The sequence below is a fragment of the Trichosurus vulpecula genome, chromosome 6 (assembly GCF_011100635.1).
Source record: "Trichosurus vulpecula isolate mTriVul1 chromosome 6, mTriVul1.pri, whole genome shotgun sequence".
NCBI classification, from domain to species: Eukaryota; Metazoa; Chordata; class Mammalia; order Diprotodontia; family Phalangeridae; genus Trichosurus; species Trichosurus vulpecula.
The window spans coordinates 118,347,427-118,370,457 of record NC_050578.1 but is presented as its reverse complement, the minus strand read 5'-3'; positions in this window follow the sequence as shown (position 1 = coordinate 118,370,457).

Genomic DNA, 23,031 nt, shown 5'->3' with positions numbered 1-23,031 from the left:
TTATTCCAAAATGAACACACATAACACTTAGCCAAGAAAACCCATTTATCTTAATTGGAATAAAACAGAAATCAGGGAAGGTATACATATGAGAATATATATCAGCTAATACAAAGTGAAGATGTTCTCCTATTGGGAACGAGAAGAGAAAGAGAGAGAGAGAGAGAGAGAGAGAGAGAGAGAGAGAGAGAGAGAGAGACACCAAGAGACAGCCAGAGCCAGAGAGGGAGAGACAGAGAGATGGAGAGATAGAGATGAAGAGAGACAGACAGAGACAGAGAGAGAGAAAGAGAAAGTAAGTATTGGATCTTAGGGGAAGTTCCTTGAAATGTCTATTGTAATAAGCTGGGAATAGGGACGTGATGGAGACTATCAGTTGCTCCCTTATCTTCCAAGAGTTTTTTATTTTCTTCAGCAACCTTAAGTGGGCTTGACTTCATCCATCTTCCCTCCAGAAGTCGAAAAAATGAATGAATGTGTAAATACCAATGAGAATGGAGGAAAGATTCCTCCTAACTCAAACCCTTGCCCACTACAAAATTTATTCACAAACCATCCTCTTAAGAACTCACCCACGCAGCACTATGGAACTACTCTTTGTATATTATCTAGCTGATTAGAACATAAGATATAGATCTTGGAAATATCTAAAATGGGGACTTTTTGCATTTGTATCCCTAAGCCTTAGCAGAGTGCTTGCCATATTGCAAATCTCAAAACAATGGTTTTTCATTCACTTATGCATTCGTTGCCCAAGGTTCTGCAGGTAGTGAGGGAAAATATGATTTGAACCATGTTCTTCTGATTTAAAATTCAGGTTCTTTTTCCTTGATATAATATTGCCATTATTACATATCATTGAACTCCCACCATAAGCTCAGTCTTCAAATATGTTCATAAGATGAAATTCCTGATGGTATGTGTGTGTGTGTTTACTTTTATAGGGGCTAATAAATTTGTAGCATATGAAGGTTGGAAAGGGTTCAGATCTGAGGATGAAAGGTTGATGATGGTGTCTTCATAGTATTAAGAATAGTTTTACTAACTTTGGTTTTACCTTTAGGAATATATAGCATCAATTTTGAAAGGGAAAGAAATTTAGAGGAATCTGAAAGATGGAAACACCAGACCTCACAGAGCCAGCACAGAAAGATTGACTTGATATCTCACAAGCAAAGATCATTTTAAGATAACCAGAAGATGAACCAATTCACTCTAAGAGCTGCTCAAAATGTCAGGAAAAAATGGTGATTTCTGCCTAGTAGAGCTTGGACTAGATGGGTGAAGAGCTGTGTAAATGCATACCAATGCTGTTGACAAGGAGAAGCAACAGTAGGGGCAGGATATCCAGGACAAATGTTTGAGCCATACCTGTGGAGATGAGAAGAAGTGATCCTTTTAAATGTTATTAAAACAAGAGAAAAGTGTGATTTACTGAGCACAAAACCTATAATCAAAGTACAGGTTAGATTGGAGAAATGCATGCACATCAGGTTTATTTCCCATAGGGTTTAGGCAGAAATAGGTGGATGCCAAAAAAGCTTTGATAAATCTAGGATTCCATGTGAGAAGAGTGGTGATATGTTTTAAGGAGTACTGGATTTAAGTAAAGGACTTGAGTTTGATTCCAGGTTCTGAACACTTATACCTGTGAGATGGTAAGAAAGTACTTTAACCTCTGTAGACCTCAATGTCCTCATCTGTACAATGGAGAGTAGACAAGATGGCTTCTGAATTCCTTTAATCTCTTAATGAATAATCCTACTATGTTATTACTTCTCAGTAGATGGAAAAAATGGAAGGGAAGTTTCCAGAGAAACACAAGTCATAGAGTTTCATAGCTTTATAGGTGGAAGGGATCTTACAGGTCATGTAGTCGAAGTTTCTCACTTTAAAAATGAGGAACCTGAAGCCTTGACTTGCCAAAATTAACAAAGATAGTAAATTGCTAAGGTGGTTGGAACTTAGCTCTCCTGACAACTAGTTCGGTATTCTTTCCTCAGCAGTACCTATAGCCTTACTTCTCCCTCCTTAACAGATAAAATTAGCTCTTTCATATAGTTGCTTTTCAGGAATGGCTTCTAAGTAAAGGGAATTGCAATAATAACCTCCTATCATTGGAGGGAGCTGTTGCCACTGGTGGGAGAAGGTGAAATAAAATGACTTCCTTTCAGAACAGTGGTTAATCAGCCATATCTGCAATGGCATCGTAACTGGGCTTCTCTGCTTACTTATTAATAAAAATGGAATAAATTGCTCATGTGTGGATAATGAGATTCATATTCAATCAAACTGAGACACACAGTATGAATTATATTTTAGCCTGAAAGCAAAGGCTACTTCCAAATCCTTTAGACAACACAAATTAGTCAAAGCTTGAGGCTGTAGGAAAAGAATGGTGTAATTTTCTCCTAAGTATAGTTAATAAAAGAAGGATTAAGAGACACAAACAGCATGGTGAGCTTTAACAGAGCTCCGCAGAGCCATAGGTAGAACATTAGGAGAAAAAAACAGCATAATTCCCTGCCTCTGATTCTCTATCCCCATGTTCCTTGCTGCTCGTGTGTGTGTATGTCTGTATTTTAACTGATATAAGCTTACATTTGCACCTTTTTATATGAGCAGTGATGATTTGCTAAAATATGGAATACTACAGATGTTCCATGATAAAGAAAAAAAACAGGTTTATGATTAAATAAACTGGTTTATTATCCCTAGAAATCTTAATTGTCCTTGTTAAAACTGTTATATTACATCAGACATTTTCCCCCTTTTTTATAGTGTGTTATATGGTCTGAAAACACAATTGTCTAGTCAGATCATAAAAGCCCAAACTTTTAGAGGTAGAAAGGATGATGAATTCATTCCCTTTCTCTCCATGTAGAATCACTAGAGAAAAGAGTTTTTAAACATATCTTTTATTTTTGGAGGGGGAAAGGCAGGGCAATTGGGGTTAAGCGACTTGGCCAAGGTCACAGAGCTAGTACATGTGTCAAGTGTCAGAGGCCAGATTTGAACTAAGGTTCTCCTGACTCCAGGGCCGGTGCCTACTCACTACTGCCTAACTGCCCCTTTTTAAACATATCTATGTTTATGAGAGTATTCTCACATTCATTATTGATCAAAACATTTTTCCCCAAACCAACTATTGCTAAATTATAGTCCATGTGGATCTTGTCCAGAAAGACAGATCATAGATTCACAAGTGAAAAGAACCTTGGAGTTCATCTTGTCGAACACCTTTATTTTAGATGTAAGGAGAATAGAGTTATCAAGGTTAGTCAATTTGATCAATTTAATTAATCCCCTAATAAACATGATAATGTGAACATTTTGCTAAAGACATCTACCTGACACCTTCCAGCTTGGTGGGTATGCCAAGAAGAACATGCTGAGAGGACACAGGGAAGATACACTTTCCCTCTTTCCTCTTTCTTCTCTCTCCCCTTACCCCCTGCTTCTTTCCCTCTCTAATTCCTCATCCTATTCCACATCTCTCTCTGCCACCCTTATTTCTCTACCCCTTTGATTTTCTTTCCCAACCATCAAGAAAGTTAAAGCATGCATGTGACCTGATAGCGGTGATTAAGAGGATTCTTATAGCCTTGGCTTTATCTCTTGGGTAATTACAAATTTGAAAGTTCCCAAATCCAATAGTCTGCAATGTGGCCTTCCATATGGATAGAAGGAGAATATTTCCTCAACACTATGCTTCTAAGAGAAAGATGAAAGTTTTTATGTCATGAGGTGAACAGACATCTGGACCTTGCCAATTGTTCTATTTTTACTCAATCTGTACTGATCAAATGTACATCAGAATGCTTGTTCAGCAGACGTGAAGGACTCTAGGTTCACATAAGTCAAGTCCATTCTGAGGGTGGGTCCATGAAAGTCATTTTCTCACTTCGGGTCATTGCCCTACCTAAAGTATTCTAGGAAAATCTCTAAATGGGCATTATGGTATACCTCTTATCTAGATTTCCTTATTTTTAGATAACGGAAGGGACACAACTCCCACATAGGTGCTCAGAATGTACTAAATAACTTCCAGATATAAGAGAGCCTTAATTCTTTTTTTTTTTAGCTTTTTTGTTTTTGTTTTTTGGAGTGGGGAAGGCAGGGCAATTGGGGTTAAGTGACTTGCCCAAGGTCACACAGCTAGCAAGTATGTCAAGTGTCTGAGGTTGGATTTGAACTCAGGTCCTCCTGACTCCAGGGCTGGTACTCTACTCACTGCGCCACTTAGCTGCCCTGAGAGCCTTAATTCTACAAAAATTATATAAAGCATAAAGGACTCACAATGACCCATGAATAAACATGGAAATCCCTAAAACCCATTAGATCCTCAAAAGATATGGGGTTTGTGGTTGTGGTGGTTGTTGTTCTGTGTTTTGTTTTGTTTTTCCTCATATTACTCCCCTTCAAACACTTCTTATTCCAGTAGAACTTTTCTGGTAGCTCTTCTTCTTGGGCATTCCATCTACCACTCTGATGCCTTTGTAAACTTGGTCTTCTGTGTGAATATATTCTTTCCTTGCTTCCACCTGACTTTCAGGGAAGCATAGAATAGGTACTACTTCCAACCTGAGGGCTTTCTGCTTCAGGCCCACATCTTCCTCCATTTTTAGCCCTCTTACCACTTTTAAATTACTTTCTTTTTCTTCCTGTAATCTTTGTATTTACTCATCCCTATAAATTCCTTCCCCTACTCCTAGTCCTTTGAAAGGCATGAAATGTTTCCTGTTTCAGCTTTCTTGAATATATGATACATAGCACAATACTGGCACATAGTAGTAACTTAACAAATGTTTATTGAATTTAGTGTCTGTTGAATTATTCACTGAAGCTTTAAAAGTATATTCTTCAATATTTCCTCCAGAGTGAAGTAAAAAAAAAAGGCTTAATGATTTAACACAATTAACAGCAGCAACAACTTGCAGCTTAAACTAATATACTAGAAAACAAACTCTAGCCTTAATACTGATTCACAAGGGAAGACCAGTTAAAATAATTAGAAGGCTAGATAAATTGACAGACAAGAAATTACTCTAAGGGCAGTTGCAATCAAGCAGCAGATGGGTATGATTCCCAAGCTACTTTCCTTCTTAACTAACCCAAACAGAATCAAGACAAACCATGATATATAGCTCCTAATTGTCACTTATTGTCATGATCATAAAAGTTTTCCAAATCTGCAGGCAAGTTAAAATTTTCTTTTTGGCAGGATGGAAGGGGGATGAGAGTTGTCTGGGCCTGTGGTTTCATCAATATAAGAACTCCCAGATTGGAGACTCCCTTCATTGATGTAAATCAGATCCTTATTTTCAATTCTAAGCCTTAGGGAATTTCCTGGAGGAACTTAGATTCTAAGTCACCAGCCCATGGTCAAATACTTCTGATATACATTTCAGGACTAACCCATGTATACATGATTCTCAGGTCATACTTCTTAAGTAGCATATGCCACATTACCTGGATGTTAAGATATATGCTGTCGGGAATATTTAGCTACTACACAGGAAATAAAAGGGGGAGGGAGGGAAGGAAGGAGGAAGAAAAAAAAGGAGAGAAAAGCAAAAAGAGCCCACCAGAATGATGTTTTTAGAACTATTTTAAGGAATAAAAAGGGAAATATAATCAATTAAAAGGACTGTGTTTCTTGCTGATCAGATTAAAACTATTTTTAAAATTTATTTTATTTCATCAAATATTTCTCAATTACATGCAAAAAATTAACAATCTTTTTTTTTTAATTTTGAGTTCCAAATTCTCTACTTCCCTTTCTCTCCACCACCAATTTGACATTGAATATATGTGTGAGAAAACAACAACAACAACAACAACAACAAAAAGAAAAGTAAACATTTAAAAAAAAGTATGTGCTTCATGATGAATTTGTAGTTCATTAGTTCTCTTTCTAGAGGTGGATGGTATTTTTCATCAAAAGACCCTAAGTGTCTTGGATCATTGTCTTTTTATTTTATTTGTTTGGGGTTTTTTTTTGGAGGGGGGAAGGCAGGGTAATTGGGGATTAAGTGACTTGCTCAAGGTCACACAGCTAGTAAGCATGTCAAGAGACTGAAGATGGATTTGAGTGAAGGTCCTCCTAACTCCAGAGCCGGTGTTCTACTCACTGAGCACCTAGCTGCCCCGATCATTGTCTTAATCAGAGTAGCTAAGCCTTTCAGAATTAATCACCATGACAATATTGCTGTTACTATGTACAATGATCTCCTGGTTCTGCTCACTTCACTTTGCATCAGAGTCAAGGGTATGCACAGTTTTATATTTCTTTGGGCATGGTTCAAAAATATTCTCCAGAATGTTTGGACCTGTTCACAACTCCACCAATGGTGTATTAGTTTCCCAATTTTGCCATATTCTGCCCATCATTTGTCATTTTCCTTTTCTGTGACATTAGGCAATCTTATAGGTGTAAGCTGGTATCTCATAGTTGTTTTAATTCATATTTCTCTAATCAGTTTTAATTGAGAGTATTTTTTCATGTGATTATTGATAGTTTTGATTGCTTTTTCTGAAAACTGCCTCGTCACGTCCTTTAGAAATTTATCTGTTGTGTAGAAAAATAACAGTGAGAGGAGACCCGGGTTCACGGTAAATTTAGGGTGTGGATTTATTGATCAAGCGCATGACTACCTGGAGTATATACTCAAATCAGGCAGCCCCGAATTGAGGGACTACAAGGTTTATAAAGGCAAAAACCACAATTACACTATTAGGGAGGGTCGCTAGCAGAAGCAATGATGTACAGAAGCAAAGATCAGTCATTGGTTGGATTCATCAGCTCAGAGCTAATTTGGGAATATGGTGCCAAGATTCAGGGGTGTGACCATCCTGTGACATAGGGTGGTCAGCTTCCTAGAGTGGGTGGCCGTCTTAGGTCATGATCCATTTCCTATAACTGGGTGGAGGGTTCAGGGTGGAATTTATCAGAAAGTAACCCCTACTTGATCAGCTATGGTCTGAGTGGATGGACATATCAGATTCCATGCCATCTTGGGGAGGAGGCAGGGGGAGAAGAAAATCTGGAATTCAAAACTATGCAGAACTGAGTGTTGTAAATTAAAAATAAAAAATCTTAATTTAAAAAAGAAAAAATGATTCAATGATGGAAAAAATAAATATATAGAGATATATGTAATTAATGTATGTATTCCATTATTATTAGAAATCTATCTTATCGAAAGAAAAAGTATAAAGGAAAGGGAATAAGAAAAAATGGGGTCATAAAGAAGAGGGCAGGTAAAAGAAGGAGACTGTCAGAAGTGAAAGAATTCAGAGGAAAGACAGGATGAGAGAGAGAGAGAGAGAGAGAGAGAGAGAGAAAAGAGTAAGAGGAGGAGAAGAAGAAGGAGGAGGAGGAGGAGGAGGAGGAAGAGGAGGAGAAGGAGGAGGCGGAGCAGGAGGAGGAGGAGGAGGAGATGGAGGAGGAGGAGGAGAAGAAGAAGAAGAAGAAGAAGAAGAAGAAGAAGAAGAAGAAGAAGAAGAAGAAGAAGAAGAAGAAGAAGAAGAAGAAGAAGAAGAAGAAGAAGAAGAAGAAGAGGAAGAAGAAGAAAAGAAACAAAAGGAAATAAGATGAAGGGAAATGCACAGGTAGTAACCATAAATGTGAATGTGAATGGGATGAATGTAGCCATAAAATAGACGTTGATAGCCAAAATGGTTTAAAAATCATAATCCAATCATATATACATATATATACACACATATATATGTATGTATATGTACATATACATATATATGTATATTTATAAGAAACACATTTGAATCAGAGACAAACACAGAGAATTAAAATAAGGGGTTGTAGCAGAATCTATCATGTTTTAGCTGAAGTAAGAAATGCAGGGGTAGCAATCAAGATCTCTAACAAAGCAAAAACAAAAATAGACCTAATTAAAATGCATAAGCAGAGAAGCTACATTTTGTTAAAAGAACTCACAGACATTGAAGTAATATCAGTACTAAGCATATATGTGTCAAATGGCATAAAATCCAAATTCTTAAGGGCAAAGTTAAATGAATAACAGGAGGATATATATATATATATATATATATATATATATATATATATATATATATATATATATATATATATATATACATACATAATAGTGTGTTACCTCAACCTTCCCCTCTCAGAGCCAGAAAAATCTAAACATAAAATAAATAAGAAAGAAATCAAGGAGTTGAATATAATTTATAAAACAGGTATGATATACCTCTGGAGAAAACTGAATGGGAATAGAAAGATTTATACATTGTCTCTGATGTACATGGCATCTTCACCAAAAAGAACATGATCATGTATTAGGGAATAAAAACCTCATAACCAAATTCAGAAAAGCAGAAATACTAAATGCATCCTTATCACATCATATTGCAATAAAATTACATTTAATAAAAATCCATGGAAACATAGATTAAAAAATTGGAAACAATAATCTAATCCTAAAGAATGAGTGAATCAAAGAACAAACCATAGGAACAATCAATAATTTCCTTAAAGAGAAAGACATCAATGAGAAAAAATTCCAAAATTTGTAGGATATAGCCAATGCAGTACTTAGGGGAAACCTTATAGCTTTAAATGTGTACATCAGTAAAAGAGAGAAAGAGCAGATCAATGAATTGGTTAAGTAACTTTCAAAAAAAACCCCTAGAAAAACAACAAATTAAAAATCCCCAGTTAAATACCAAAATGGAAATCCTGAAAATCGAAGGAGAGATTAATAAAATGAATAGTAAGAAAACCATTGAAGTGATAAATATTACCAGAAGCTGGTTTTATTAAAACAACAAAACAACAATAAAATGGATAAATCATTGTTTAATTTGATTTAAAAAGAGAAAGAAGAAAACCAAATTACTAGTATTAAAAATGAAAAAGGTGAATGTACCACCAGTGAAGATAGAAGTAATGCAATCATTAGTTATTGTACCCAATTTTATGCCAGCACAATTGACAATCTAATTGAAATGGATAAATACTTGGAAAAAATGTAAAATGCCCAGGTTAACAGAAGAGGAAATAGAATACTTAAATAACTTCATCTTAGAAAAAAAGAAATCAAACAAACCATCCATGAGATCCCTACAGAAAAAATCACCAGGACCTGATGGACTTACAAAAGAATTCTACCAAACATTTAAGGAACAACTAATCCCAATAATACATAAACTATTTGGGGATAAAAGAAAGAAAGGAGTTCTATCAAAAAAAGATACCAATATTGTTTTAATGTCTAAACCAGGGAGAGCAAAACCTGGGAAGTAAAACTATAGACAGAACTGATCCAACCACTTGGCAAAACAATATATTGGGTACTGGGCCAAATTTATTAAAATAAGAACCATTACCCAATTGATATGTTACACTCAAAATTGAAGCCCACCATTAATCCTCTTTACATTTTTGTCTTTGTCTCTGTCCACACCCTGAAATGGCTTGAAACAGCTTAAGGCATAGTTCTGGGTAGATTGCCCAAGCCTAGTCCCCTGACGCCCCATTTCTCCTGATTCAGCATTCTGTATATTCTCTCTACTTCAGCATTATGTGCAAGAATCCGTTGCTAGGGTAAGGTATAAGTTTATTTTAAGGAGAAACCCCCTGGTTGCCAAATAGCCCCATACCCTGGGTTATGGCGCAGCTATATATTCTACATATAACTTTGCATTAAACTTATTTGCACAATAGTCAAGTTATAAAGAAGAATTATGAGCAATGGAATGAATCATGAGAAAGAAGAAACAAAAACAAAAAAAAGAGAAAAAAAGAAGAAAAAATGGACAGCAAATAGTTTGCCTCAATCTGTATTCAGACTCCATAGTTCTTTCTCTGGGTGGAGAGAGCGATCCATCATGAGTCCTGTGGAGTTGTCTTTGAACCTTGTTTTGCTGAGAAGAGCCAAGTCTATCAAGGTTAGTCATCACAGAATCAATATATCTGTGGTTGTGTAAATGTTCTTCTGGTTCTTCTCTACTCACTCAGCATTGTATCATGTATGTTTTTCCAGGTTATTATGAAGTCAATATCTTCCCCATTTCTTATAGCACAATAGTATTCCATTACATTCATATACCACAAGTTCTTTAGCCATTCCCCACTTCATGGGCATCCCCTTGATTTCCAATTCTTTGCTACTACAAAAGGAGCTGCTGTAAATATTTTTGTACATATGGGTCCCTTTCCTACTTGTGCGATCTCTTTGGGATACAGCCCTAAACATGCTACTGCTGGATCAAAGGGTATGCATATTTTATAGCCCTTTGGGCATAGTTCCAAATTGCTCTCCAGAATGACTGGATCAGTTCACAACTCCACCAACATTTTAACAGTGTTCCAATTTTCCCACAGCCTCTCCAGCATTTATCATTTTCCTCTTTTGTCATGTTAGCCAATCTGACAGGAGAGATATGGTACCTAAGAGTTGTTTTGATTTTCATTTCTCTAATCAATAGTGATTTAGCATTTTTTTCATATGCCTATAGATATCTTTAATTTCTTCCTCTTAAAATGGCCTGTTCATATCCTTTGACCATTTCTCAATTGGTGAATGAATTGTATTCCTATAAATTTGGTTCAGTTCCCTGTATATATCAGAGATGAGGACTTTATCAGAGACACTAGTTGTAAAGATTTTCTCCCAATTTTATGTTTCCCTCCTAATCTTTGTTGCATTTTTGTTAAACAAAAACTTTTCAATTTAACAGAATTAAAATTATCCATTTTGCATTTTGTAATGCTCTCTATATCTTGTTCTGTCATGAATTCTTTCCTTTCTAATAAATCTGATATGTAAACTATTCCTTGCTCTCCCAAATTGCTTATAGTATCAGCCTTTATTACTAAACTGTAAACCCACTTTGATTTTATTTTGATATGGACAGTAAGATATTGGTCCAGTTTCTGCCCTACTGTTTTCCAATTTTCCTAGCAGTTTTTGTGAAACAGTGAATTCTTAGCCGAGAAGTTGGATTCTTTTAGTTTATCAAATAGTAGATTGCCATAGTCATTGACTACTGCATCTTGCGTACCTAAACTATTCCACTGATCCACCACTCTGTTTCTTAGCCAGTACCAAGTAGTTTTGATGACTGCTGCTTTGTAGTAGAGTTTAATATCTGATATGGCTAGGCCACCTACCCTAGCATTTCTTTTCATTAATTCCCTAGATATTCTGGACCTCGTATTCTTCCAGATGAATTTTTTTATTATTTTATCCAGCTCTGTAAAACTTTTTTTGGTAGTTTGATTGGTGTCGTGATGAATAAGTAAATTAATTGAGGTAATATTGTCATTTTTATTATATTACCTTGGCCTAATCATGAACAACTGATATTTTTCCATTTATTTATATCTGACTTTATTTGCATGAAAACTGTTTCGTAATTATGTTCATATGGGTCCTGAGTTTCTCTTGGCAGGTTGACTCCCAAATACTTTATAGTGTCTGCACTAACATTAAATGGAATTTCTTTCTATCTCTTGCTGTTGGGCTTTGTTGATAATGTATAGAAATGCTGAGGATTTATGTGGGCTTATTTTATATCCTGGAACTTTGCTAAGTTTGTTTATTATTTCAAGTAGCTTTTTATTTGATTCTCTTCGATTCTCTAAGTAAATCGTAATATCGTCTACAAAAATTGATAATTTAGTTTCTTCGTTGCCTATTCTTATTCCTTCAATTTCTTTTTCTTCTCTTATTGCTACAGCTAACATTTCTAGCACCAAATTGAATAAAAGGGTTGATAATAGACATTCTTGTTTCACCCCTGATCTTATTGGGAATGCATCTAACTTATCCCCATTACAAGTAATGCTTGCTGATGGTTTTAGGAAGATGCTATTTATAATTTTAAGGAAGGCTCCATTTATTCCTATGCTGTATAGTGTTTTTAATAGGAATGGGTGTTGTATTTTGTCAAAGGCTTTTTCTGCATCTATTGAGATGATCATATGATTTCTGCTAGTTTTATTGTTGATATGATCAGTTATGTCGATAGTTTTCCTAATATTGAAACAGCCTTGCGTTCCTGGAATAAATCCTACCTGGTCATAGTGAATTATTTTCTTAATAAATTGCTGCAATCTTTTTGCTAATATTTTATTTAAAATTTTTGCATCAATATTTATTAAGGAAATTGTCTATAATTTTCTTTCTCCGTTTTGACTCTTCCTGGTTTGTGTCATAAAAAGAATTTGGTAGGGCTCCTTGTTCACCTATTTTCTCAAATAGTTTATAAAGTATAGGAATTAATTGTTCTTTAAATGTTTGATAGAATTCACATATAAAACCATCTGGCCCAGGAGATTGTTTCCTAGGGAGTTCATTGATGACTTGCTCAATTTCTTTTTCTGAGATGGTGTTATTTAGATATTTCATTTCCTCTTCTGTTAACCTGGGCAATTTATATTTTTGTAAATATTCAGCCACTTCCTTAAGGTTGTCAAATTTATGGGCATACAATTGGGCAAAATAATTCCTAATTATTGTTTTAATTTTCTCTTCATTGAAGGTGAATTCACCCTGTTCATTTTTGATACTGGTAATTTGGTTTTCTTTTCTTTTTTAATCAAATTGACCAAGGGTTTATCAATTTTACTGGTTGTTTCATAAAACTAGCTCAGTTTTATTTATTAATAGTTTTCTTGATTTCAGCTTTATTAATCACTCCTTTGATTTTCAGTATTTCTAATTTTGTATTTAATTGGGGATTTTAAATTTATTCTTTTTCTAGACTCTTCAGTTGTGTGCCCAATTCATTGATCTCCTTTTTATTTGTTTTATTCATGTAAGCATTTAGAGATATAAAATTTCCCACAAGAACTGCTTTTGCTGCATCCCATAAGTTTTGGTATGTTGTCTCATATTGTCATTCTCTTGAATGAAGTTATTAATTGTTTCTATGATTTGTTCTTTGCCCCACTCATTCTTTAGAAATAGAATATTTAGTTTCCAATTAATTTTTACTTTACTTTTCCATGGTTCTTTATTATAAATAATTTTTATTGCATCATGATCTGAAAAAGATGCTTTGACTACTTCTGCCTTTCTGCACTGGATTGTGAGGTTTTTTATGCCCGAGTACATGGTCATTTTTTGAGTATGTGCCATGAACTGCTGAGAAAAAACTATATTCCTTTCTATCCCCATTGAGTTTTCTCCATAGGTCTATCATATCTGCCTTTTCTAAAATTGTATTCACCTCTTTAACTTCTTTCTTGTTTATTTTGAGGTTAGATTTATGTAGTTCAGAGAGGGGGAGGTTGAGGTTCCCCACTATTATAGTTTTGCTCTCTATTTCTTCCTGTAACTCCCTTAACTTCTCCCCTAAGAATTCGCATGCTATACCACTTGGTGCATATATGTGAAATAATGATATCGTTTCATTGTTTATGGTGCCTTTTAGCAGGATATGGCATCCTTCCTTCTCTCTTTTAATTAGATCTATCCTTGCTTTTGCTTTATCTGAGATTAGGATTGCCTCCTCTGCTTTTTTTTTTACTTTAGCTGTAGCTCCTTTGCCTTTTAGAATATCATACTACAATTTCTCCTGTCATTTAAGGTAGAAGTTGAAAGATCCTGTGTGATCCTGACAGTATTTCTGTGATATTTGAATTGTTTACTTTTGGATGCTTGCAGTATTCTATCCCTGATGTAGTAGTTCTGGAATTTGGCTATAATATTTCTTGGAGTTGCCAATTTGGAATCTCTTTCAGGGGGTGATTGGTGGATTCTTTCGATGACTATTTTAACCTCTGGTTCTAGGACCTTAGGGCAGTTATCCTTAAGGATTTCTTGGAAGAGTTTGTCCAGGGTTTTTTTTTTTTTTTTCATCATGGCTTTCCGGTAGGCCAATAATCCTTAGATTGTCTCTCCTGGATCTATTTTCCAGGTCAGTTGTTTTTCCAATCTGATATTTCACATTTTCTTCTATTTTTTCATTCTTTAGATTTTGTTTGACTGATTCTTCATGTCTCACAGTCATTAGTTTCTACTTCTCAATTCTAATTTTTAATGTATTGTTTTCTTCCTTTATTTTTTCCATTTTGTTGATTTTCCTTTTCAATGAGACATTTTCTCCATTTATATTCTGATTCTCCTTAACCATTTCACCGATTTTACATTTTAAGAATTTGTTTTCATCGGTGAATTTTTTTTCCATTTTTTCTTTTACTTCCCTAATTTGGTTTTTAAAGTCCTCCTTGAGTTCTTCCAGGAATGCTTTTTGGTATGGAGACCAGTTCACTTTCCCTTTTGAAGTTTCAGATGTAGGTATAGTGTCCATGCTCTCCTCTTCTGTATTGATATTTTGATCTTCCCTGTCGCCATAATATGATTCAATGATCTTCGGATTTTTAGTGTACTTTTTCATGGTGTTTTTTTCCTCCTGGCTTCTAAGGTTGATCTCTGCTTTTGGGGCTCAGGGGGCTCTGTCCCAACTTTCTTGCATTGGGATTTGTGGGTCTTCTCTCTAGCTTTGTGTGTTATTGCCTCTTTTTTTCATGAGGTGTGGGGGAGGGGTGGTATGGCTGCTGGGAGTCTCCTCTTTGCCAGGACTACTCTACAGCATGGGTGGTCTTAACTGTTATCTGAGCTGGTGTCTGCCACTTCCCCTGGCTGTGCAAAGCCACACAAAGCAAGCAGCCAGAAAGAAACAATTTGAGTATTGTGGAAACACAATCAGGATAATACAAGATCTAACAGCTTCTACACTAAGTGATTGAAAGGCTAGGAATATGATATTCTGGAGGTCAAAAGAGCTAGGATTAAAACCAAGAATCACTTACCCATCAAAACTGAGTATAATCCTTCAGGGGAAAATATGGATATTCAATGAAATAGAAGACTTTCAAGCATTCTTGATGAAAAGACCAGGGCTGAATAGAAAATTTGACTTTCAAATGCAAGAATCAAGAGAAGCATGAAAAGATAAACAGGAAAGAGAAATCATAAGGGACTTATTAAAGTTGAACTGTTTACATTCCTACATGGAAGGATGATTTTGTAACTCACAACATCTTTCTCAGTATTAGGGTAGTTGAAGGGATTATAAATGTGTATAGACAAAGGGCACAGGGTGAGTTGAATATGAACGGATGATATATAAATAATAAAATTAAGGATTGAGAGAAGAATATATTGGGAGGAGAAAGGGAGAGATAGAATGGGGTAAATTATCTCACATAAAAGAGGCAAGAAAAAGTTGTTATAATGGAAGAGAAGAGGGAGTAGGTGAAAGCCCGGGTGAACCTTACTCTCATTGGATTTGGCTTAAGGAGAGAATAACATACATGCTCATTTGTTCCCTATAGGAAATTAAGGGGGAAAGTGATAAAAAGCAGGTGGGGTGGGTGATAGAAGGGAGGGCAGATCAAGGGAGGGGAGAGTTAGAAGCAAACACTTTTGAAAAGGAACATAGTCAAAGGAGAAAATAGAATAAATGGGGGGGGCAGGATAGGATGGAGGGAAATCTAGTTAGTCTTTCACAACATAACTATTATGGAAGTGTTTTGCATAATGCAACATGTATAACCTGTATTGAATTGCATACCTCCGCAGTGAGGGTAGGTGGGGAGGGAAGAAGGGAGAGAATTTGGAACTCAAAGCTTTAAAAGCAAATGTTAAAAACTGTTTTTAAATGCAATTGGATAATAAGACATACAGGCAATGGGATATAGAAATCTATCTTGCTCTACAAGAAAGTAGGGGCTAAGGGGATAAGGGCGTGGAGTGCGGTGATAGAAGGGAGGGCAGACTGGGGAAAGGACCAATCAGAATACATGCCATCTTGGGGTGGGGGGGGAAGGACAGATGGCGAGAAAATTTGTAAATCAAAATCTTGTGAAAATGAATGTTGAAAACTAAAAATAAATAAAATAATCCCCCACCCTTCAAAAAAAGGAGGGGCACTTTTTAAAATGTCAGGCTTTTTTACATTACCGTTTTCAGAACTATTTCTGCGGTTTTAGAAGTTTTTGATGCTTCCAGGATGGTGTGATCTAGGGAGAAGGATAGTCACTGCTCTCTTAATATGCATCCTGGTCCTTGCCAAGAAAGGGTTCTTGATCCCTTGGGATTACAATTGATACTTCTCCTTAAAGCCCCTGTTCCTTTGATATTGGGAATAATACTGTTCCTAAGGATTCCGATCTCTTTAAATCAAAGGAGACATCGTCCCTCAGGGTTTCCACTCCTTCTTGATCAAAAATGCTCCCCTCTGCCCTTGAACTATAATTCAGAAGTGAGCATAGGCAATGGATTTGCAGAACAGTGTTCCTATGTCCAGTGATAGTACAGGAGTTCTCTTTAATTTCTTTCTGACCAGCTGCTAGGTCTCCTCACTATGTCTGGTTTCAGAGACCCCAAAGCTGTTGCTACTTCTGTCTCCATCACATAGTCCCACCACTGGTGTTTTATCCACATGGACTTTGGGTCAGCTTTCACCTACTTGTTACAGACCTCTTTTTTCAATCTCTGAAGGTGCCTTGGGCTGAATGTCTCATTCTGTCCTTTTGTTGGCTATACCATTTTAAAATTTGATTTCAGGCATTCTTTTAAAGTTGTTTGGAGGAATGTGTTGGGAAAGGTTAGATGAGCACTTTCTTTACTCAGCCATGTTGATTTTATGCATAAAGTCATCTTTTTTTTTTAATCTCATGTTTTGTGAGGTCTATGTTGCAGTTAATAATTATAAATTTATTCAACTACTTTATTTAGTGTATGGCAGATGGACTTGATCTAGTTTCTGGAAGTACATTTTCCCAGCCTCCAAGGATGAGTGTGAAAAATAAACCTTAGTGGATAACTCAGATAAGTTTGTTTCTATTTTGGACAGTGGTTTTATTCTCAATTACTCTGAGACTATCTTTAATATTCAGGCTCTTAAATGTTTTCCCTGCTCCAGGCTATAACTAGAAATGTCAGATGAAAGATGTCAGGGACATCCTGTGATTTGAAAGTGCTTGCAAGAATTTGGTGGCAGCAATCTGGCAAATAATAGTACCTTTGAATCATGTAAGTGAGCATGAGCAGTGTGATACATATTACGAATGAAAAATTGATTAAGAGTAATGGTAGAAAGGCTGTTATCTGAGATATGGAGATGGGGGTGCGGAAATACTGGCAGAGTAAGAAGAATAAGGGGTAATGGAGTGCCAGCTTTATTCATATCTACTAAATGCTAAAAAAACAAATTTCCAGCATGTTGGTAGAACATTATCAGGAAGGCATGGACAATAGTAGATTAGGATAAGCAGGAGTGGAAGGGTATGATCTGTATCAGTAAAGCTACACCCACACAGATGAGATCCTGCACTTATCTATGAAAGTGTTTCATCACATCTGAAACAATATAAGGTCATTGAGGGCAAAGGCCATTTCATTTTTTGTCTCTAAATATCCAGGGTCTAGCCTAATACCTTGTGTGGGGTAGGAGCTTAATACAAAGGGAAGACACTAGACAACCATATTCTGCAGAGTAGGAGTGTTCTGTCATAAGGCAATTTTACTGTGTGTTTGTGTGTGTATGTGTGTGTTCATTTCCTCTATGCAATTGGCTTTGCAGCTGTACCAAAAGGGCTAGTTTAGGAAACACCAGCTCAAAATAGGTTTTTCCTTCTTTTGCATGCATATAGAGAAAGTAGGAAAGAGTGCAATGTGAAAGTTGCCAATTTATGTCTTTGCTGACTCTTTCAAAAAATGAAGTTATATATTCCTAAAGATAAAGCGAAAGCTAGCAAAACTATTGCTAATACTATGAAGAGACGATCAGGCTCCTATCTTTTGATCTAAATTGAATCCAACCTTTGGACAATGTTAATCCATTAGCCATGAAAATAAAAATAATAAAGACGCCATCAGGAATTTCATGTTATGAACTTATTTGAAGACTGATCTCGCAGCTGGCTTCTGCAGCCTGATTGTGATAACATACAGACAGTAAAATACTGTGGAAAAAAGTCGACCTGGAATCTACTGTTGAAACTGTGATTGGATGTACTTTTCAGAATCATTTTTAAGCCAGGTTACAAAAATAACAAAAGAGCCCATTAAATTGAAGCAAGTGAAGGGAGCTGCAAATTGTATTGCTTTGGCATGTAGTGTTTTTATCCAATTCAACATGTTAATCCTTTGTCATCTAATCCTGGCTAGGAGGATTTCACTGTAGGGTGTGAAATTTGTAGAAGAAGAAAAGCAGCTGGTCATGTGGGTCAGAATGTTTGTTGACTCTAAAGCTGCTATTCTAGGTGACTGGCAATAATATCCCACCTCATTTGTGGTCAAATGCCCAGAATCTGACCTCTTTGTTGCGAGTTCCAGGCACAGGTGAGAGAAACATTTTCTTCCTCACCTAAGGCCAGAAAAATTTACATTTTCCCACAGATATTCAGGCACATTGCCTGGCAAAAAGCCATTTCTTGAGAGTTAGTCATGAATTTGGAGGTTTTATTTAGGGGCCAACATGCAGTGATAGTTAAGGTCACATGTATTCAAATAAATAATTTTTAAAAGTACATGTCTAAGGACAAAAAGGGTATGCAAAGTTAAAAAAAATTGCATGTAAGGCAATTTTGAATATCTATAGCATCTAATAAAATAAGTTTAAAAATAAACATTTTTAAAATGTCCTACTAAATTGCCCTCATGCTATACAATTTTATGTGCTCTCTTTTATTTACTAATGCTAGAGGTAATGCAGCATAGTGAAGACCTGGGTTCGTATTCTGTCTCCGACACATAGTAATAGTCTAACCATTTGGAAGTCATTTACCCTCTCAGTGTTTATTCCTCAGTTTATTCTCAACAAGCTGAAAAAGAAATTGATGATGTGCTTTGGCAAAGGAGTTTCTGCACTGAGAGTTCCCTGCATTGAAAAAATTACATTTCTAGAGATAATATATATGTGTGTGTGTGTGTATGTATATATGCACATGTGTATGTATTCATATATGTATATGTATGTATATACACATATACATATATGTGTGTATCTGTGTGTGCATATTTGTATGTATGTTTGTATATGTGTGTATACATGTGTATATATGTACATACATATATCATTCTAATGTCAATTAAGTTGGGCCTTTCTTACTGTTTTAAAATGATTAAGTATCTTAGAATCTTAGTAGGTGCTAAGCCCCAGGCCCCAAACCCCTAATTGCTAGGTGCTAAGCCTATGTGGGTGTGAAGCTTCCAGGGTACTGAGGGAAGGTACTAAGTCCAGAGCCAATCATAGCAGCCTAAGTTCTGGTCATTCAAATGACATTTGATGACGTCTGAAATGGTATAAAAAGAGAAAACAGAGCTATTTGCTCAGGGCTCTCACTCTCGGTGGCGTGCTGATGTGGAAACTCCAGGCAGCTGTAGCTAAGAGCCCTCCAACTTTTAAGCCCAGATGCTGGGACTTTGCTAAACTCTGGTAACTATGTATTGGGATTTGAATCAGACAAGGTCTGTCTGTTGATGTTTGTAATTTGTTTGTATTTTGCTCTGAAGTTCAGAGTGCTGGCTTTTTCCCCGAAACTAAGTGAGTGATATTTGTATGCTGGACTAAAATAAGCTTGATAACACCTTAACGTTGCTTTCCTCAGTAAAGCAGATCAAAAGAACCTGGGCTTTGGCAGCGTTCTTGTTGTTGGGCTTGTGTTGGTCTTTCACCCCCACAACAGCTGTTAGCCAGATTGTTAAAACAATCATGTGCACACACACACACACACACACACACACACACACACACGTACACACGTCATCTATATGCATACATGTATGTGTATGTATTTTTTCCCTTGACCTCAATGACCTTCATTCAAATGTAGGACCATAGAGTTTAGAGAGAGGATGAAAGGGAAGTTAAGTGGCATCTAGCATTTCCATCTAGCATGACCATTTCATGATCATTTCATGGATAAGGAAAGTGAAGGTGCAAGGTCACAGAGGTAATTTCATTACCCGAAATTTATACAGTACTTCATGCTTTATCTCATGTTAACTCAAAATCCTGAGAACCACTAGAGATGTTATTTATTCCATTTTGTAAATGAGGACAGGGGCTCAAGGAAGGCAAATCATTTAGAATTCTAGAATCTGAGCTAGAAAGGAGCACAGAAGAGATCTGGCTACCTTTACACATGAGGATACTAAGAGCCAGAGAGATTAAAAGACTTCCCCAAAGTCACACAAGTGGTAAATACCAGAGCTAAGATCTTACCCTAGGATCCTGAGACTCCAAATCTATTATCCTTTCAAAATTTGTGCCCCCCATTGTCACTCAGCTATTCTCAAAAACTAGTTTCAAACCCAAGTCTCCCCTGACTCCAAATTTAATGAGCTCTTTGTGAATTATACTGTCTCTTTGCTAGTAAGTAAAGTTTGAACTTAAGTCCTCTGTTGTCAAGTCCAGAGCTCTTTCTACTATGCTAAACACTCTATCAAGTTAAATGAAACAAAAAAAAAACAAAAAAAAATAGTTCTACTGACGATATTTTGTTATTCAAACTTTTTAAAGGAACCAAATTGATTTCCTACGAAATGCCGAAAAATATGGTGGATATGCTTTTGAATTCAGATTTTCATTTACCAGCTGGATGGGAACAGGTTTCTAACCTATGGGTGTCTAGAGCTACGCAAATCAGGACAGAGACAGGAGAGTCAGGAATCAAACAGAAGTTTAATTTTATTTTTTTAAAGTAATTAATTAATTGTTATTATTTGTTGCTATTTGCAACTCTCAGTTCCACAAGTTTTTGAGTTCCCAACTTCTCCCCCTCAGAAGTTTAATATCAAAGTGAGCGAAACACTTGCAAATGGAAGTCCTCCTGAAAAGAAGGGCTTGTGGCTTGTTGCAGGGGTAAGGTTTTTTCAGCATGAAAACCACAAAAAGGGGAGACTCAACACAACCCTTCCTAGGTCTTGATTAAACAGTTCTCAAAGCCGGCCCATGTGTGCAGGCATTTTTGGAACAATACAGGTGTTCTTGGGTCCTGTGGGAACAATCTCCATGTTGTTGGAATCATTGGGCCTTGTGGTTCTCTCAAGCTCTAAGGGTGGTTGAGCACTGTGATCATTCAGTGTGATACAGAAAACCAGAGTTAGTGTGGTGGGAACAGAAGTGCAGCACCTGGTTCATTTCACTTAAGAATTATAGGCCCAGAGATTGTTCAGAGTGTCAGGAGATACGACTGATAATTTTCTACGGCAGCATGTTGGCGGTAGCCCCAGCTTTCAGGCCAGGATCTCCTGAGAAATAGGGAAATCTTAAGCCCCAGTTCTGGGGTTTTGTTGTAGCTGAGATCATCCATAAGGTGAGTTCAAAGAATTGTTGCTATGCCAAGCTCAGGGCGCAGTCTGCTTGCTGGGCCTTATCTCTGGACAACGGGGTGTCTCCTAAAATCTTGACATTTCCCTGTCTTGGCCAAAGGGAGTATGTTTGAAAGAACTCTTACCCTTATGGCCAATAAAGGAGAGTTAGTCATAAGCCAAGATGCCATGAGATGTTGCCCAAGGAGTTAGTTCCTTGAGGGGACCTATTGGGGAAGTATGTCCTAGGTATCATTGCTAGCCATTGTTTGCTTGCAGGCAGAAAAAGATTAGGGGGTCAAGAAAGTGTAGAGAGAAAAGGCCAATACACACTTGAATCAGGGTCTTGATGGTTTGGCACATAACAAAAGGGAAGTGGAGGGGGTGGAGCCAAGATGGTGAATGGAAAGCAGGAACTTGTGTGAGCTCCCCACCAAGACCCTCCAAAAACCTATAAAAAATGGCTCTGAACAAATTCTAGAACAGCAGAACCCATAAAATACCAGAGGAAAGCAGGGCTCCAGCCCAGGACAGCCTGGATGGTCACCGGGTGAGGTCTATCATGCATGGAGCTGGGAGTGGAGGGGAGCAGAGCCCAGTGTGGGCCTTGCGGACCAACCAGACCAGGAGGTGGGTGGAACAGGCTCTAACGCCCTGAATCAGTGAACTGTGGCAGTTACCAGACTTCTCCACCCACAAACACCAAAGACAACAGAGAAGGTTAGTGGGAAAAGCTGCAGGGAGTGAAAGGAGTTCACAGTTTGGCCACCACCCCAGAGGCAGCAGGGGGGGTGCAGCTACAGAACTACAGCTCCAGTTTCTTCTGGCTCCAGGCCCACCTGGTGGAAGGAATTAAATGGCAGATCAGAGCAGGAGTGCAGAGCCTGCTTAAGATCTGAGTCAGATCTGGGTCGGTAGTTCTTGGGGAAGGAGGAGTGCTGGTGTGGCAGAGCTGGCTGTATAGAAATCGCTCTGATAAAAACAGCGCATCCCCTCAAGCTTGGAACAAAGTACTCTTTACTCTACAAGTAGTCATATCCTGCTGAAAAACTCAAGGGTCAAGTAAGTTGGCAGGGAACATGGCCAGGCAGCAAAAACAGACTCAGATTCAGTCTCAGATGTTGGAATCTTTCTTTGGTGACAAAGAAGACCAAAACATACAGCCTAAAGAAGTCAATAAAATCAAAGAGCTTACATCAAAAACCTCCAAGAAAAACATGAACTGTTCTCAGGCCAAGGAAGAGCTCAAAAAGGACTTGGAAAAGCAAGTTAGAGAAGTAGAGGAAAACTTGGGAAGAGAAATGAGAATGATGTGAGAAAACCAGGAAAAACAAGTCAATGACTTCCAGAAGGAGACCCAAAAAAATACGGAATAAAATACTGAAGAAAACACCACCTTAAAAAACAGACTAACTCAAATGCCAAAAGAGCTCCAAAAAGCCAATGAGGAGAAGAATGCCTTGAAAGGCACAATTACCCAAATGGAAAAGGAGGTCCAAAAGACCACTGAAGAAAATACTACCTTAAAAATTAGATTGGAGCAAGTGGAAGCTAGTGACTTTATGAGAAATCAAGATATTATAAAACAGAACCAAAGGAATGAAAAAGTGGAAGACAATGTGAAATATCTCATTGGAAAAACCACTGACCTGGATAATAGATCCAGGAGAGATAATTTAAAAATTATTGGACTACCTGAAAGCCATGA